Consider the following 16,547-nt stretch of genomic DNA (forward strand, 5'->3'; position numbering starts at 1 on the left):
CATTGACAGTGGGAAAAGCTTAAGAGATTCCAAGAGGTCAGATGCAACCCTCAAAATCCTAAAAACAACTCTTAAAGACACCCTTTTTCCTTTCATAAACTAGTAAGCTCCTGGAGGTAAAATATCACCAATCCACAGTAACAAGGAGGAACAATCAATCCAACTGTGTTAGCAATCCCTTACTGCCTCACAGACCCACTACCAGACTAAACTGCTTAAAATGACTCTTTTGTTAGACTTTCAATCTAATTTTATCAAATCTGTTCTTCATACAAAGCAGAACTGAAGTAAAATTTTCAGTAAATTTCAAATAAATCCCAGCACTTTGAAGACAGAGGCAGGTGGATTTCTTAAGCTTAAAGCCAACCTGTCTACATAGCAAGTTCAGGCCATCTAAGCAGGGTCACATAGTGAAACTGGCTCAAAATAAAGAAATAAACAAATAAATAAATGGAAAAACAATTTTCGAAGTAAACTTCTAGGTCATGTTTGCAATCTTAACAATTCCCTAGGTAGATACTCTGAACTGCTATATACAATGTACAACAGAATCAAGGCGGAAAGGGTCCAGGTTTCATGACAAAAATCATATTTGGGATACACTTTAAAAAGACACTCACAGAGAGCTAGAAGACAAGACAAACCACTGTTGGGAAATACATGCAGAGATGGCAGTAAGAAAACATCTATGAGGTGTGTACATAGCTTCAACAAATGTTCATCCTTACATTCATTGTACTACTTTGTGTATCATTTAAATTACTTAAAAGATTTCAATTAAAAAAAGACTATTTATTTATTTACTTACTTGGGACAGCATCTCACTGTGTAGCCCTGGCTGATCTAGAACTTGCTATGCAGACCAGGCTGGACTTGAACTCACAGGGATCTGCCTACCTCAGCCTTCTGAATGCTTCCACTAAAGGTGTGCAGCACCTTGCCCAGCTCTAAGAGTATTGATTCTGGATAAAACTTACTATCATTTTACCTGAATTCTTTAAAAATAAACATACATACACACAATAAACACACACTTGGGCCAGAAAATGGGTTGGTGAGTAAAGGAATTGGCTTTGAAAGCCTGGCACTTAAGTCAGAACCCTAGGGCCTATGTAAAGACAGAAGGAGTGAATTGACTCCATAAAGTTGTCTTCTGGCCTCAACATGTATACTGTGGCATGTGTATGTACACGCATGTATGCACACACACATCATCATCATCATAATAAAAACAAAAAATATACTTTGGCTTTGATAACAAGTGTACTTCTAAAATGGCAGATAAGGGGAGAGGGTACATAAAATCAAATACACTGCAGTGGAATGTCTATTTAGAAAAAGCAGACAAAAATCTTTATATATTATTGGTGGAAATGTTAAGTACGGATACCATGGAAAACAATATCAAAAAATCTAAAAGAAAAATTGGAGACTACAGCAAAGTTAACAGAGTGCTTGCACAGTCCCTCAAAGGCTGTTAAGCCTACAGACACTAAGGAAGCATGCCCATTAGCTTCCCCAGAGGGAGGCCTATGATGCTGCCTCCCTACTGGCTCCAACTACCAGCACTAGTGCCAAAGGACCAAGACCATCTGATCCCATCTGTCCAATGGTACCTGACCTAGCACTGAGGGAAATGCCAGGCCCTCCCCTTATACAAGAAGATGGTGGCTCTGTTAGGAGGGAAAGCCCCTACAAAAATTATAAGATTTTCTCCTCGATGCTGGACTTAAAGGACAAGATGCTCTCTAATTCAGACACGGAACCTTTTACCGATGGGAGCTGAAGCCTCTAACAGGGGGAACAGCTCCTCACATCAAGATACTCAAAGCAGCAATACATCAAGAAAGGGGACTATTTACCTAAGAGGGAAAAGAAATTAAAAACAGAGACAAAATCATCCAGCTCCTAGAAGCCGTCTGGGTCCATGACTGTGGCAGCGGTCACTGCCAGACTCACATAAAGAGTCAGGGTTGAGTGAACTGGGAAACCAACAGGCAGAGCAGATTGCCCTGTGAAGTTGGTCCCACAGTCCCCTCCATTACCCCCACCCCAAAGATACGTTTACACTCAGGTGCACCAGAGCTCGTTCATAGAAGCCAGAGAAAGGAAAAGAACAATTGATGAAAGAGCTATTAAATATCAGGACTGGCCAATTACCTCAGACAAAATGTAATAAATCCAGACATGACAGCTCCCAGGCTAGTCCAACAAGTCCATGAAGCAACCCATCTAGAAAAACTGCCCTGTAAGAATTGTTGCAAAGATATTTGGGCAGTTCTGAGGCTGCCAACACTGACCCAACAAGCTAGCACAGCATGTCTACAATGTGCTCGGAACAATCCCAGGGAGGGACCCAAGGTTCCCACACTGACACAAAAAGAAGGGTCCTACCCATCCAAACATCTAGAAGTGGACTTTCCTGACATTCAACCCAGCAAAGGGTACCAATATTTGCTGTCTATGCTGTGAGCTCTTCAGTGTAGGCGGAAGCTTCTCTACCTGCACAGAAGATTAGCGTTAACGTTGCACACAGAGTACCACCCCCCATCATCAGGCTGAGTTGTGAGAGTGAACAGAACCTTTATAACACTGGCCAAGCACTGCCAAGAAATGGCCTCCCTTGGCCAGAAAGTCTGCCTTTGTACTGTTTAGGGTGCACTGCACACACTGTACATGCAGTGACTCTCCTTTTAAGGTCACGCTGGGCTGCCCACCTCCATTGCCCCCCGAAGACTCAGGACTTCCAAGAATACGGACAGACCTGCCTCCAGCAGTTCTTGGAAGACTTGCCTGACACTACACAAAAGAGACTGCTCAATCCTCACCACTCCCTCAGCTCTTAAAGGTGCAGGTGTCGCCAGAAGTTGTAGCATACACTGCGCCCACACCAAGGCTGCTGTGGATCCAGTAGGAGTCAACCATGAGAGTCCCAGACCCAGGCTAGCCTCTGAAACTGACCATCTCAAAAATGCCTCAGAATGGGAACAATGGCTCAGCTCCTACTCTACCTCCCGATGTCCTCCCCAAGCGCATGGATGCACACTGGAGCTAGTTCCTGTCACATAAATTAGTCTGGAGAGCAACCTTGTCCCAGGGCCACTCCATTTCCTGGACACCCATCTCTATAACTAAATACCCCACAGAGGGATTCAACCTTATCTCCTTCAGGTGATGTTACTTGGAAACAGGCCAGCCATGGGTCATCCTTCAAAGCCCATCATGCTGTGAGGGAACTGCCTACACGAGAAAACAAACTATGATTCTCTTTGGGGATGGCCCCAGATAGTGACAGCCTAAGGATGACTTGTTAGAGGACTGAAAAAAGATTATGGGGAACCTAGTAGGTCTTAAATATTGGACACGTGTGGACTTTGGCACAAAGGGGCCTGGAAGGGAGCTCCCACAGAGGGACAAGGAGTTAAGGCTTTAACAGGCCTTAAAGGAAAAAAGGAATAATATGGAGACTGACGACAGAGAAACTTTTCATGTGAGAAAGCCATGTCTCACAACTCTGACTTGAGTAAATACAGCCATGAGCTCCTGAACCCAGGTCAGGACTGCGGGGTCTGCTTACCTGCAAGCTGGGTTACTTATGCTGGAGTAGGAATGAATAACCAACACAAAAGGGGAATGTTTAACTGGACCACCTAGGTGTTCAGGTCACAGGCAATGTACAGAAAATTAAAGCCAGGCAGTGGTAGCACACATCTTTAATCCCAGCACTCGGGAGGCAGAGGCAGTATGAGACCAGGATGACCTTGAATTCTCTGTAGTCATCCTGGTCTACAGAAAGAGTTCCAGGACAGCCAGGGCTATACAGAGAGACCCTGTCTCGGGGTGGGGGGAGGGACTTAGGGTGCGTGATGTACCAGACTAGTTAAAAGAGCAGTAGCTGCTAATGGGGCATGCTTCACCTGGTTCAGCAGACAGCTGCACACTGGTATTCTTGGGCCCTAAGGTAGATGTGCTCCCAGGAAGTGAGGTCCAACAATACTTATATCCCTTGGAGTCAAGAAATATGAAAATCCTATACTTTTCTACCTGTCCTGTTAGGGAATGGCTCTGACAGGGCCCATGACCAACGATGCCACTGCAATAGGCATCCACTACCAAGTTCAACATAGGTAGCTCTCTACTTAGATCAAGAAAAACATAACTACTGTTCAGGAAAACATAGTCACTCTTCAGAATCACATGAAGTCATTGGCAGCAATAGTCCTCCAAAACCACAGAGGATTAGACTTGATTCCCACTGAGAAGGGGGGCATACGCAAGGCTCTAAGTACGGTTTTTATGCAATCAGTCAGGAATGGTACAAGAAAATGCCAAAACTGTGAGAAAGGATTAGGCTAGAGGTCCAAATGAGAGCCAATGGCATATAATACAGTTCATATGCCAACCCATCGCTTCAAGATCGATTCATGAGGTGTTGTGAAGGCGAAAGGAGGGAATGAAGTAGAATACAGTAAAAAGACCAATTATTAGATGCTGGTTTATTGATTAATTCAGTGAGTTACTTACTTAAAGCACTGCTTATACTGTCCATTTTGCCAAGCATGACTTCATTTGCTATCTGGAACAGAATGACCTGGAGAAATAGCTGAATCAATCAGTTGCTGCCCTTAACAACCTGCTGACTGCCTCATATGCTTCTGTAAAATCTCACTTGCCTGCCTGACCCACCTTGTAGTTTTAGAGTACAAACTGAGAATGCAGACTGGACCCAGGACCAGGCCTTTCAGGAGCTGTCCTGACTTTGGTCCACTGGTGATATCTCCTCGTTTCCACTCTCATGGGTGTCTGAGTGCTTATTCCAGAAAGATTCCAATAGTGATATATGCTGACAATCGCACCAGTAAAAGGCTGAGGCTGAGGTAACGGAAGGCTGCAGCCAGTCTTTCCAACTTCAGTGAGAAAAACCTATCTCAAGAGACACAGTGAAGCCTGGTGGTGGTGGCGCACGCCTTTGATCCCAGTACTCGGGAGGCAGAGGCAGGAGGATCTCTGTGAGTTTGAGGCCAGCCTGGGCTACAGAGTGAGATCCAGGAAAGGCACAAAGCTACACAGAGAAAGCCTGCCTTGAAAAACAAAAAAGAAAAAAAAAAAAAAGATACACAGTGGAAAGCAAAGGAGGCACCCAAGTCCACCTCTATCTTTTTTTTTTTTTGGGGGGGGGGGGGGGTTTTTCTTTGTACCACTCGCTGTCCTAGAACTCCCTCTGTAGACTAGGCTGGCCTTGAACTCACAGAGATCACCTGCCTCTGCCTCCTGAGTGCTGGGATTAAAGGAGAGTGCTAACCACAAGCTCCTTCTATCCCCTTGTGGTGTACACACACACACAAAACACTGCAGATATGAGGACATGGTTCAGAAGCAGGGCACTTGCCTAGCAAGCATGGGTCCTCCGTTCAATCTCCAACACTATAAATAGTGAAGCAGGGTAAATAATGTTCAAGATACATTATAGACATTTATGGAAATGCCAAAGAATAACTTAAAATATTAATAAATATAAATTTTAAAAACCTGAAGTTTATGATAATCACTGTTGCTCCAGTATAAGCCTGTGGTCAGGAATATATCTTTTTCTTTGCCCATCCTCTTTATGAAGTTACATCAGTAGACTTATAAGAGCAGTTAAAGGAAGCAGGAAGCCACTGTGATTCACATACCAGGCCATTCCCACCTTGACCCAATTATCATTTGTAAGACTACATCAAGACGGCTACTGCTGACTAAAACTGTCACTTCCGTGACTTCACAGCCAAGCTGAACTGGTTAGGCCTACTTTAGATCTAATCTGCTCCTCACTCTTTCTGACTCTCACTCACACCTCACTGACTACATAAAAGACTTCAAGATGCCTCGACATTTAAAGCAACATACACTGTAAACTGATTCAAAGTAGTAGTGTTACTACTGTTAACTCTTCTGGCCGGAACAATTAAGATTTAAAAGCCAATCAATCCTACCACTCTGGAGGCAGAGGCAGGTAGATCTCTGAGTTCAAGACCAGCGTGGTCTACAGAGTGAGTTCCAAAAGAGCCAGAGGTGACCTAAAACAAGTAATTCTCCTATACCCTCCTGCTAAATACTGGGATTCCAGGGCTATGCCACTATATCTGGCTTGGTTTTATTTTTTAAAATAAACCATTTCTTAATATATAGTGACACAAAATTTGTTTCCAGGCCAACCTGAGTTACATGGCTAGACTGTGTGTGTGTGTGTGTGTGTGTGTGTGTGTGTGTAGAATCTGAAACCGGGCACAGCGGCACAGGTTTATAAACCCAGGAGAAGGAGGAATATAAAAATATAAACTTTTAATATGAGACCAGACTTGAGCCAGGCATTGTGGCACTTGCACACCTTTGATCCCAGCACTCAGGAGGCAGAGGCAGGAAGATCTCCGAGTTCACAGCCAGCCTGGTTTACAAAAAGAGTTCCAGGACAGCCAAGGCTACACTGAGAAACCCTGTCATGAAAAACTAATACAACACACACACACAGACACACACACAGACAGACACACACACACACACACACACACACACACACACACACACACACACACACACAAAGTCATCTACCTACCTACTTACCTGTCTATGAATGAGACCGATGTCTTCTCTACAGAGTGAGCTCCAGGTCAGCTAAGGCTAAAGTGTGAGCCTTGTCTCAAAAACTCAAAACTCAAAAAGTAAACAACAACATTTCAAAGGAAGTTAGTGTTTCTTGGTCCTTTAGAGAAACCAAACCCCACATCCACTCTCAGATTCAACTTCAAAATACCTCTAGACTCTTGATAGTTTCGGATACTTCTTTTAAGTACTTTTTCTCCATCTGATAGATATTAAGTTTTGCAAAAACCAACCAGTACTCTTAAGGTATAGGCAAGAAGATTTTAAGTTCAAGATCATCCCTGGCTACATTCATATGTCTTAAAGCCATCCTGGTCTAGAGACTATGCCTCAAAAAACAAAACATAAGGGGCTAGAGAGACAACTTGGCAGTTAAGAGCACAAACCACTCTTCTAGAGAGCTCCAGTTGCAGAGGACTCAAGGCCTCTCTTGACCGCTGTGGGTTCTAGGTGCACACGTGGTACACAGATGTACATGCAGGTAAAACACTCATACACATAAGATAATTTTAAAAAATAAAAAATAAGTCAGGTGTGGCAGCACATACCCATAATCAAGGCTAGTCTGGTCTATATAGCAAGTTCCAGGCCAACTACGACTACACAATGGGACCCTGTCTTCATTAATAATAGTAATAGTAATAATAATAATATAAAAATAGAAAATAACCATTCTGTTTATCTTCCATTTGAATTCCATATAAGCTGTGAGTTACCAACTATAGAACACTTGTAATTATGCTCCATATCAATTAGTACTTCACAATGGATATCACTCAAATGTAAGACTGTGTTCCTTCAGATGCTCAGAGGATTCTATTTTCTGACAACATGAGTATATATAAAGGCAATAGGTAGGAGTGGATCACACCTTTAATTCCAGGACTTGGGGGCAGGAATACTGTCACAAGTTCAGGCCAGCCTGGGCTACCCTAAGCTACACAACAACCAACAAAAACAACTACTAGAGTCATCACCCTGTTAACTATAAGTGGATCCCGTTTGAAGTTTCTTCTGGGGCTTTTAAACGGGCTGTAAAATCACGATTCTGAAGGAAAAGACATGTAAGATAAAAGACGTGGAAATCTGATAGTGTTCAGAAGGGTTAAGGAGCAGCTCCCTATTTCCTAGTATAGTTTTTACTGCAACAGCAGCACAAGTTAACTCAGTAACAGAAAAACTCTAATACACGTTACAGAATTATTTGCTTAAGTTCTTATAACTCCTAAAAATCTGAGTAAGGAGGAACAAAGGGGAAAAATGACTAAAGGATATGAAGAGTTAATTCACAAATATATTATTTCCCCATATATTAGCTAATATCCAAATTCATAGAACTAGAGTCAAATACCTTCTACAACAACACAGATTAAAGCCTTAAAAAGTACGGTGAGGGGCCAGTGGGGTAGACCACTTGGAAAGGGCACTTGCCACCAGGCCTGACGGACTGAGTTAGACCCCTGGAATCTACAGGGACTGACTCCTATGAGATGTTCTCTGATCACCACACAGATACCACATGCAAAAAAGAAAAACGGGGGGGGGTGGTATTTTTAAAAAGTAGAATGAGGGCTGGACAGATGGCTCAGCGGTTAAGAGCACTGGCTGTTCTTCCAGAGGTCCTGAGTTCAATTCCCAGCAACCACATGGTGGCTCACAACCACCTATAATGAGATCTGCGCCCTCTTCTATATACATAATAAATAAGTAAATCTAAAAAAAAAAAAAAAAAAAGTAGAATGAAATTGATTTTAACACAAAATGTTTATGTCAATCCTCCTCTAAGTAGGTATTTATTTTGAATAGCAATCTGTAGAACACAAGCACAGACACCAGAGAATGAAGAGCCATACTTTCCTTCTTCACAACCTAGGACAGCAGGAGTGAGCCGAGACCGAACATGAAGACAAACAGAACTTAGTGAAAAGGCTCTTCTTCGTCCTATTCTACTGCATCTTAAGCAGCACACTCTTCATCTGGAATGTGTTTTATATTTATAAATCAGGGAAGATGGGGATAACGTCTGAAGATTAAATCATCTCTACTGATGGTCACCTCAGCTATTTAAAATACTTGTCCTTCTTTTCTATTCTTTTAGGTTTATTCATACTTCTCATTCATAAGTGAATTTCAAAGCAGTCTAAGTTTAGTCCAGTAATTTTAACATAGATTCCATCTATGGTTCCATCAAGTCAGCTGACAAATCTTTTTTGCCTCACATAGTTGTGAAAATCAAAGAACTTAGATGCAAAATGTACCTTGTAAACTCAAACCACTGTTACTTTTTGTTGTTGTTGGGGGGAGGAGACTATGTCTCACTATTTAGCTGAGGCTAGCCTGGAGCTCACTAGTAAACTAGGCTGACCTCAAACTGCCTGTGTCTGCCTCCTGGCAAACCACCGTAACTTTCAAAGCATTCTTTTATCTGCAGTCAATATAGTCACTCTAGGCAGAAAAGAGAATCACATATGGTTTTTGTTCTCAATAGAAGATAGACGCTAGTCATGGGAATGCAATCCTGTTATCCCACATCACCACAAGTTCAAGGGCTATCTGTCAACAAGGTGAGTTCCAGGTCAGCCTGGACTACATGGCAGGATCCTATCTCAAAAGACCTAAAAATAAAATGAAATAAAATACAATGAAGATTGGAGGCAGGAAGAGGGCAAATTCTCACATAGGCAAATAATCTGAAAAACTATGACATGCACTTAGAAGTTTCAGTAAAGTAGTTAGGAAAAGTATTTACTGCCAGGATTATCTGTGATAATTATCCCATTTGTAGTCCAAATACACACTGATGAGCAGAAAGACAAACTACTACATATTTTTAACCAACTTCAGTACAGTAGACAGTTGTTAGAGGCCCTGGCTATGGAAAATACTGTAAGAGGTGTGTGTGTGTGCATGCACATGTATGTGGGATGCCCACAAGTCCAGAAGATGGTGTTGGTTACCCTGGAGCTGAAATTACAGGTGGTCAGTCATAACTCACCTGATGGGGATGTTGGGAACTGAATTCAGGTCCTCTGGAAAAGCTGGAAGTGCTCTTAACCCCTGGGCAATCTCTCCAGCAGCTCTAGACAAAACCATTTTCATATTCTAAGAATTTTAAAAAACAAGTAACTTCTACGCTATAATTTATTTCATAATTTACCTTGTGTACTTAAGTTCTGTGTTTCAATTAAACTTTTTAGGGACTGAAGTAAAAGTTTGAATTTGGCAGGTTTCTGGAAGTCCTCACTAGTAAGTAATAAGGAAACCTACTCTTGAGAGCTATTTCCTTTTCTTTTCTTTTTTTTTTTTTTTTTTTTTTTTTTGGTTTGTTTGTTTGTTTTTTGAGACAAGGTTTTTCTGTGTAGCTTTGGAACTCAATTTCTAGACCAGGCCGGCCTCGAACTCACAGAGATCCACCTGCCTCTGTCTCCTGAGTTCTAGGATAAAGGCATGTGCCACTACCACCCGACAGATGCTATTTTCTAACCTGGACAAACTCAAATTTCCCTTCACTGGATCTAGACCTTTATAAAGTGCTACATGAGTTCAATATGCTTTTTTCCCCTTTTGTGATTAGTGCATCTCTCTTCTTAAATATTTATTTTTGGGGGCAACACATGTGCAACAGTATGTACATGGAGGTCAGAAGACAATGTTTAAAAGTCAGCTCTCTCCTTCCACCATGTAGTACCAAAGATCTAACTGAAGTCCTCATGGTTGGTGGCAAGCGGCTAATCATGGGCTGGAGATGTAACTCAGAGATAAAGTGATTGACAAGCATGTCTAAGGCCATAAAATCAATCTCCAGCAATGAAAGGGGGTGGGGGAAATGGAGAACAACCCACACATGCATCTTACAAAAACAAAACAAAGCAAAAACCCTATTGGCTTATTTTTCCAGTATTCTTATAAAATACTTTCATTTTCCTTTCTGGTGACCTGGTTGGTGCAACAATTGACCCTCAAGCATTTTTCATGAAGTCTAAGATTTAATAAGTATTACCTCTTCAAAAATAGCTAACCACTCTTAACTAAAGAGAGACCAGCTGGGCGGTAGTGGTGTACACCTTTAACCCCAGCACTCAGGAGGCAGAGCCAGGTTGATCTCTGTGAGTTCAAGGCCAGCCTGCTCTACAAAGTGAGTTGCAGGTCAGCCAGGGCTACATAAGACTATCTTTTCTCAAAAGAGAAAAAAAGAAGAAAGAAAGAAAGAAAGAAAGGAAGGAAGGAAGGAAGGAAGGAAGGAAGGAAGGAAGGAAGGAAGGAAGGAAGGAAGGAAGGAAGGAAGGAAAAGGAAGGAAGGAAGGAAGGAAGGAAGGAAGGAAGGAAGAAGGGAGGGAAAGAGGAAGGGAGAGAGAGAGCACGCAAGCAAACATATACAAAGTTAGGACATATTCTGTGTATTTATTCAGGGTCTCCCTCTAAGCCAGGCTGACCTTTAACTCATGTCGTAGCTAGGTTGGCTTAGAATTTGGGGCGATCCTTCTACCTCAGCCTCCTAAATGCTGGGATTAAAGGCATGAGCCACCACAGCATTTTTATAGAGTTTAGAATCACTAGATGACCAAAAATAAAAAATAAAATAAAAAATCAACTATTCAAAACTGAGTTTATAAAGGAAATTTATTTCCTGCTACTGCCATATCTGGAAATCAGCAAGAGACAAATCAACATCACTACTATGATACTTTCACTATTGCTTTTAAAAAGCCATTGTCTGCTAAGGAAACGAATTATGCATGCATGAGCGTATAACAAGAATGTTTTTAAACGCTGTATGAGGCAACTTTATATTCTCTAGGAGAAATTCGAGGGCTAAAGCAATATTTAGAGTGTTCATAAGCTGCTTTACCAAGATTAGAACTAAGTGGGGATTGGAAAAAAATGTATCTACAAGGAATTATAATCCCCAAAATAGCAGGTGTAGAACATAATAAAGCTGGGGCTAAGCAAAACCTAGGGACTGTAGCATCTTGTCACACTTGAGAACTACATTTTCTTTGAAGTAGTTCTGTTTTTATACATCTGTATAAAAGTTCCCAGTATTCGATGTGCTTCCTGCTGTTTTCTCGTTTGTTCTACCCAATAACTGTGGGAATTATGCAGAAAAAGTATTATTAATAATTATTATTATTGTTGGTGACAGTGATGGTGCTGACTGAACAGGGCTTCACACATTCCAAGCAGGTACTCTACAGCCCCAGGAAATTATTTTTGGTAAATGAAGAATGCAATGTTCTGAATGTTACATGAATTGTCAGAAAAAATAAGTGACAGAGAAGTTAAATCTAGACCTTCTCAGTTATAGTTCAAGGTCTTTTTCCTTCTACTTCATAAAGCTACTCCTAAATAAAGAACAAATTAGCATCTCACAGCAAGAAACTTCTAGACAAATCACTAAGTCATGTACCTTCTTACCAAGCTTTTACCTTTTCATTTGAAAAATGAAGAACATGGATTAGAAAACATGAATTCACTTCTAGTTCTAAGACTAACTCTCCAAATGTGACATGGGTATACAAATACATGTTCTTAGCAATAAATTCCCAATCAGAAAGACAATTCTGAAGCAACCTACAGCAAGTATAGGAAAATTCTACCTAACTGAGACTACTCCAATGTCCTTGAGTGTGTGTGTGTGTGTGTGTGTGTGTGTGTGTGTGTGTGTGTGTGTATGCTGGAGTAGTTTAAACTTCCTACAATGATAGAGATGACTGATCTCACTAACCATTCTGCATGAAAACTGGAACTGGCAGAACAAGCCCATAAATCTAAACTACTTGGGAGGCTGAGACAGGAAGGATGAAAAGAATGTCTGTCTAGTCAATTTAAGAGGGCCCAATCTGGAAACAAAACATTAAAAAGGGCTTAGGAATTGTGTTTCGTTGCCAGCATCCACATCGGGTGTCTCACAACCACCTGTAACCCCAGCACCAGGGGATCAATACTTCTGTCCTCTGCAGATACCTTGCACATCTGTACATGCCTACACAGTTACATAAATAAATATAAACCTTTAAGGGGCTGGAAAGATGGTTCAGTTGGTTAAGAACAATGTCTACTTTTCCAGAAGACCCTTGATCAATCCCTAGCACCCATGTGGCAGCTCACAGTTGCCTGTAACTCCAGTCCCAGGGCTTCTGAAACTCTCACACTGACATACACACAGGTGGCAAAACACCAATAAACATAAAATAAAAATAAATTATATATCCAAAAAAATCAACATTTTAAAGGGAGTGGCAGAACGGGGGCTGAGATGTAACTCAGTTGAGTGCATGTGGGGGGAGAGGTATAGTATACAAGAGGACCTTCAAGGACATTCCAAATTATATTGTGACACCCCCTCACCCCCCCCCCCCCCGCCCCGAGACAGGGTTTCTCTGTGTAGTTTTGGTGCCTGTCCTGGATCTTGCTCTGTAGACCAGGCTGGCCTCCAACTCACAAAGATCTGCCTGGCTCTGCCTCCCAACTGCTGGGGTTAAAGGCGTGCGCCACCACTGCCCGGCCTATACTATGAATTTGAAGCCAGACTCAGACTCTGACACCCGCCCCCCAAAATGGGGGGGAACCCAGACTCAGAAGGACAAACATGGTATATACTCACTCATAAGTGGATACTATATATAAGTCAAAGGACAATCAGACTGCAACCTACAGATCCAGGGAGGCTACCTAGCAGGGGGGACGTTAGGATAACTGTGGCTTATAATAAGTTTTGGTTTTACTCAATCACTGGGCAAGCCTCAGAGAAACATTTCACTATTAGGATAAGAATTTGTACTGTATCAAGCTGATGAAAGAAAATGCTGGCTGTACTTTCAGGAGGGGAAGCTAAAATCTTTTAAACTATGGATTAGCCTATAGAAAAATGTCTACCATAAATCAAACAGTGAAGGGGAAGATGAATAGGAATCTCACTTACACAACATAAGTAAAGCATAGCTCTCCAAACAGATGAAGACAGGTCTCTTCTGTATCCCAGAATCTAATCAACATTTATATGTATAATTCAGTTATCATTTAGCTTAAAAGGACTTATTGGGAAATGTCATTTATACTATTTTCTATAGAGAAAATATTTTACTGTTTAAAAAAACCCTGGACTTCTAAATTATAACCTGTTTTTATGTTCAAAAAATAAAATTAAATTAAAAAAAAAGAAAAATTAACTGTGGGGTGTGGTGGCACACCTTTAATCCCAGCACTTGGAAGGCAGAGGTAAGTCATCTCTGAGTTCACAGCCAGCCAGGTCTACAGAGCAGCCAGGGCTACATAGAGAAACTCTGTCTCGAAAATCCAAAAAAAAGAAAGAAAAATTAACTACTAATCAGCTAAAGGAAAACCTCATACTTAAAAAATAATCCTTTTCAAATATCCCAACTGACAGCCACCTCTCCACCCAACTTTAAAAGCTGTCAGTCACCTCTATGGGGAGAGGAGGGCGGCAAGATGGTATTTTTTTGAAAGGGTCTGATGTATCTCAGGCTGGCCTAGAACTCACCATGTAGGTTAAAATATTTTGGTGGTAGTGGTGGATGTATTTATGTATACATATACACACAGGTGCATGTGTGGAATGTGTGTATGAAGGCCATGGTTAACATCTTCAACTGCTTTCCACCTTATTTTTTTGAGGCAGCATCTCTCACTGAACCTGAAATCTGTCAATCTGGCTTGCTGGCAAGCCCCAGGGACTCTCCTCCTTGCCTCTGCTTCCCCAATGGGAAAGTTACAGGTGTGCACAGCTCCCAACTTTGACACCACTGCTGGGCACCTAAACTAAGGTCCTCGTGTTTACGATTTACTGATAGCCACAGCTAACCCAACCCTGAACTAATCCTCCTACCTCTACTTCCTGAGTGCTGGGTGTCAGACACTGTTGGTGTGGAATAGTAAGCCTGGTTCTTTTGATGCTGGGGACGAAAATCCACAGCTTCCATCACGGTAGGCAAGCATCTACTAACCAAGCTACATCTCCCAGCAACATTGTAATCTTGAGAAAGATTACATCTTCTTTTCCAGTTTACTCCTCTGGTTTCCATATGAAGTTCAGACATTATTTTTCCCTGGATATTAAAAAACTAATACCAAAACTGCATGGTGGTGTTGCATGATTTAATTCTAGTACTTGGGAAGCAGAGGCAGGCTGATCTCTGTACAAATTCAAGGCCAGCCTGGTCTAAAGAGTGAGTTCCAAGACAGCCAAAGCTACACCGAGAAACCCTGTCTTGAAAATCAAAAAGGGGGGGGGGGGACAGAACCAATGAACCAATAAATATGAAGACTACAAAACATTTTCAGCCCCTGGGCTCTTTCACTATTGTTCTCTTAACTCCTCCTCAGACAGACTTCATAGGATGCATACCCAGAGATTCTCACTGTTTGAACTCTGCTTAGCCCATAAACTATGTTAACTTTAAAATACAAAAACTGTAAGAAATGAGAAAGGCTTCCCACCTTTATTTCTAATATTCCTTCTACAAACACACTTAACCCTCTGGTTTCTCTTCCAGAAAACTTGGCCAGTCTCCAAAACAGAACACCTAGTTGAACAGTTAAGTGTGTCCTAAGTCAAACTTGTAGACAGAATTAGAAATTTGATTAGCGCGCCTATCAAGCATAAAGAATTCTTAAGTAGTCAAGCCTTTCTCCCTCTATAAACTCCAGGAGAAGCTTCTCCCATTGTTATATATTTTTGCTCTTGACCCAAATGAAAGCCCTCTCAAAGGGTTCACAGTGGGCAGTCAAGACGGCTGGAAGTGTAAAGATACCTGCCACTAAAAGAAGAGCCTGAGCTTGGGACCCACATAGTGGAAGAAAAGAAACAACTCCAGGAAGCTGTCCTCTCACCTCCACACGCACACACCTAAACAAATGTATTAAAATACTAAATGTTATACTGAAATGTTCTTAAAGGGCAATATAACGTCTTCATCCTTACATCGGCAATTCTAAAGAATTTTGCATTTAAACCACTTGGCACCAACAGATCATATATTGCCAGTTCTGAGATAACCTCCAGGAAAGCCTTTGTGTAAAGATTGATGAAATTGAGAAAGATCAGTAACCAAGATTTTTAACGGCCCACTTAGGCATATGTTTTTAATGGAAAGATGACTTACTCGAATAGCTCGTCTTCCTTTATAATTGACTCAGACCATTTTAAAATAAGAAGAAACACATGACTGAGAATGCAGGTTCATTTCAACCACAGAATTAGTGGTAATCCCAAATCCAGATCGCTGGATTTGCAACCTACTTCACCCCAGTTCAAGGGGTGTCCAGCGGAAATTACAGTCCCTACAACCACATTGCTTCAAATGCTTCCTACGTGCTCAACTAGTGCAATGCTGTTCACTTCCATCCTCAACGATTCTCACTGTGATTATTAAAACAGCTGTCAGCTGGGTTTCGGTGACCTCTTTGTACAACCGTTTATTCAACGCTTTGCATCCTGAAGGATGCGTCATCCCACATTACTCTTCAAAATCAGATCTAAGATTCCAACGTGCTCTAAAGGGTCTCTGAACATCATTCCAACCCAACCGGAACTGGCACAAACTGAGACCTGATAGCCCAGCGTGGCAAGGGCAGGTCGCGCTGGCATTTAGGACAGAACCGGCTCCGCGAGCCTCAGCTCTTTCGCTTTCACGCACCTCTCCCGGGACCACCGCGCCTCCTACGCCCCGGCCCGCACCGTGTCTCCGACATCCGCGCACGCAGCGCGCCTGGCACCGGGAGCGCGCGGCGGCAGGGCGCGCCCCCGCGATGCCGTCCGTCCCGGTGCGCTGGCGGCGCCCTCCCGGCCGCGCCATGTTCCGGTAAGCCGCGGCCAGGGCGCTCGCGCCAGCCGCTGCCCGAGCGTCGCCCAGCGGCAGCCCCACCTGCGCCGCGACCCGTCAGGA

The 16,547-nt window shown here is 42.3% G+C and overlaps 1 protein-coding gene across 3 annotated transcripts in view; it reads right to left on the minus strand.

Moving 5' to 3' along the window:
- The window catches only part of Ankrd12 (ankyrin repeat domain 12), a 116,547-nt gene that overhangs the window by 99,557 nt on the left and 443 nt on the right, over window positions 1–16,547 (minus strand). The window contains exon 1 of one of the 3 annotated variants that reach the window (XM_036173219.1): window positions 16,299–16,317. The exons of the other annotated variants lie outside the window; for them this stretch is intronic. The gene's annotated coding sequence lies outside the window, so the exon portion shown is untranslated. Of the gene's footprint in view, window positions 1–16,298; window positions 16,318–16,547 lie in introns of those variants that run through there. 3 annotated transcript variants of the gene reach the window in all.

The sequence above is a fragment of the Onychomys torridus genome, chromosome 23, assembly GCF_903995425.1.
Source record: "Onychomys torridus chromosome 23, mOncTor1.1, whole genome shotgun sequence".
Classification (NCBI taxonomy): domain Eukaryota; kingdom Metazoa; phylum Chordata; class Mammalia; order Rodentia; family Cricetidae; genus Onychomys; species Onychomys torridus.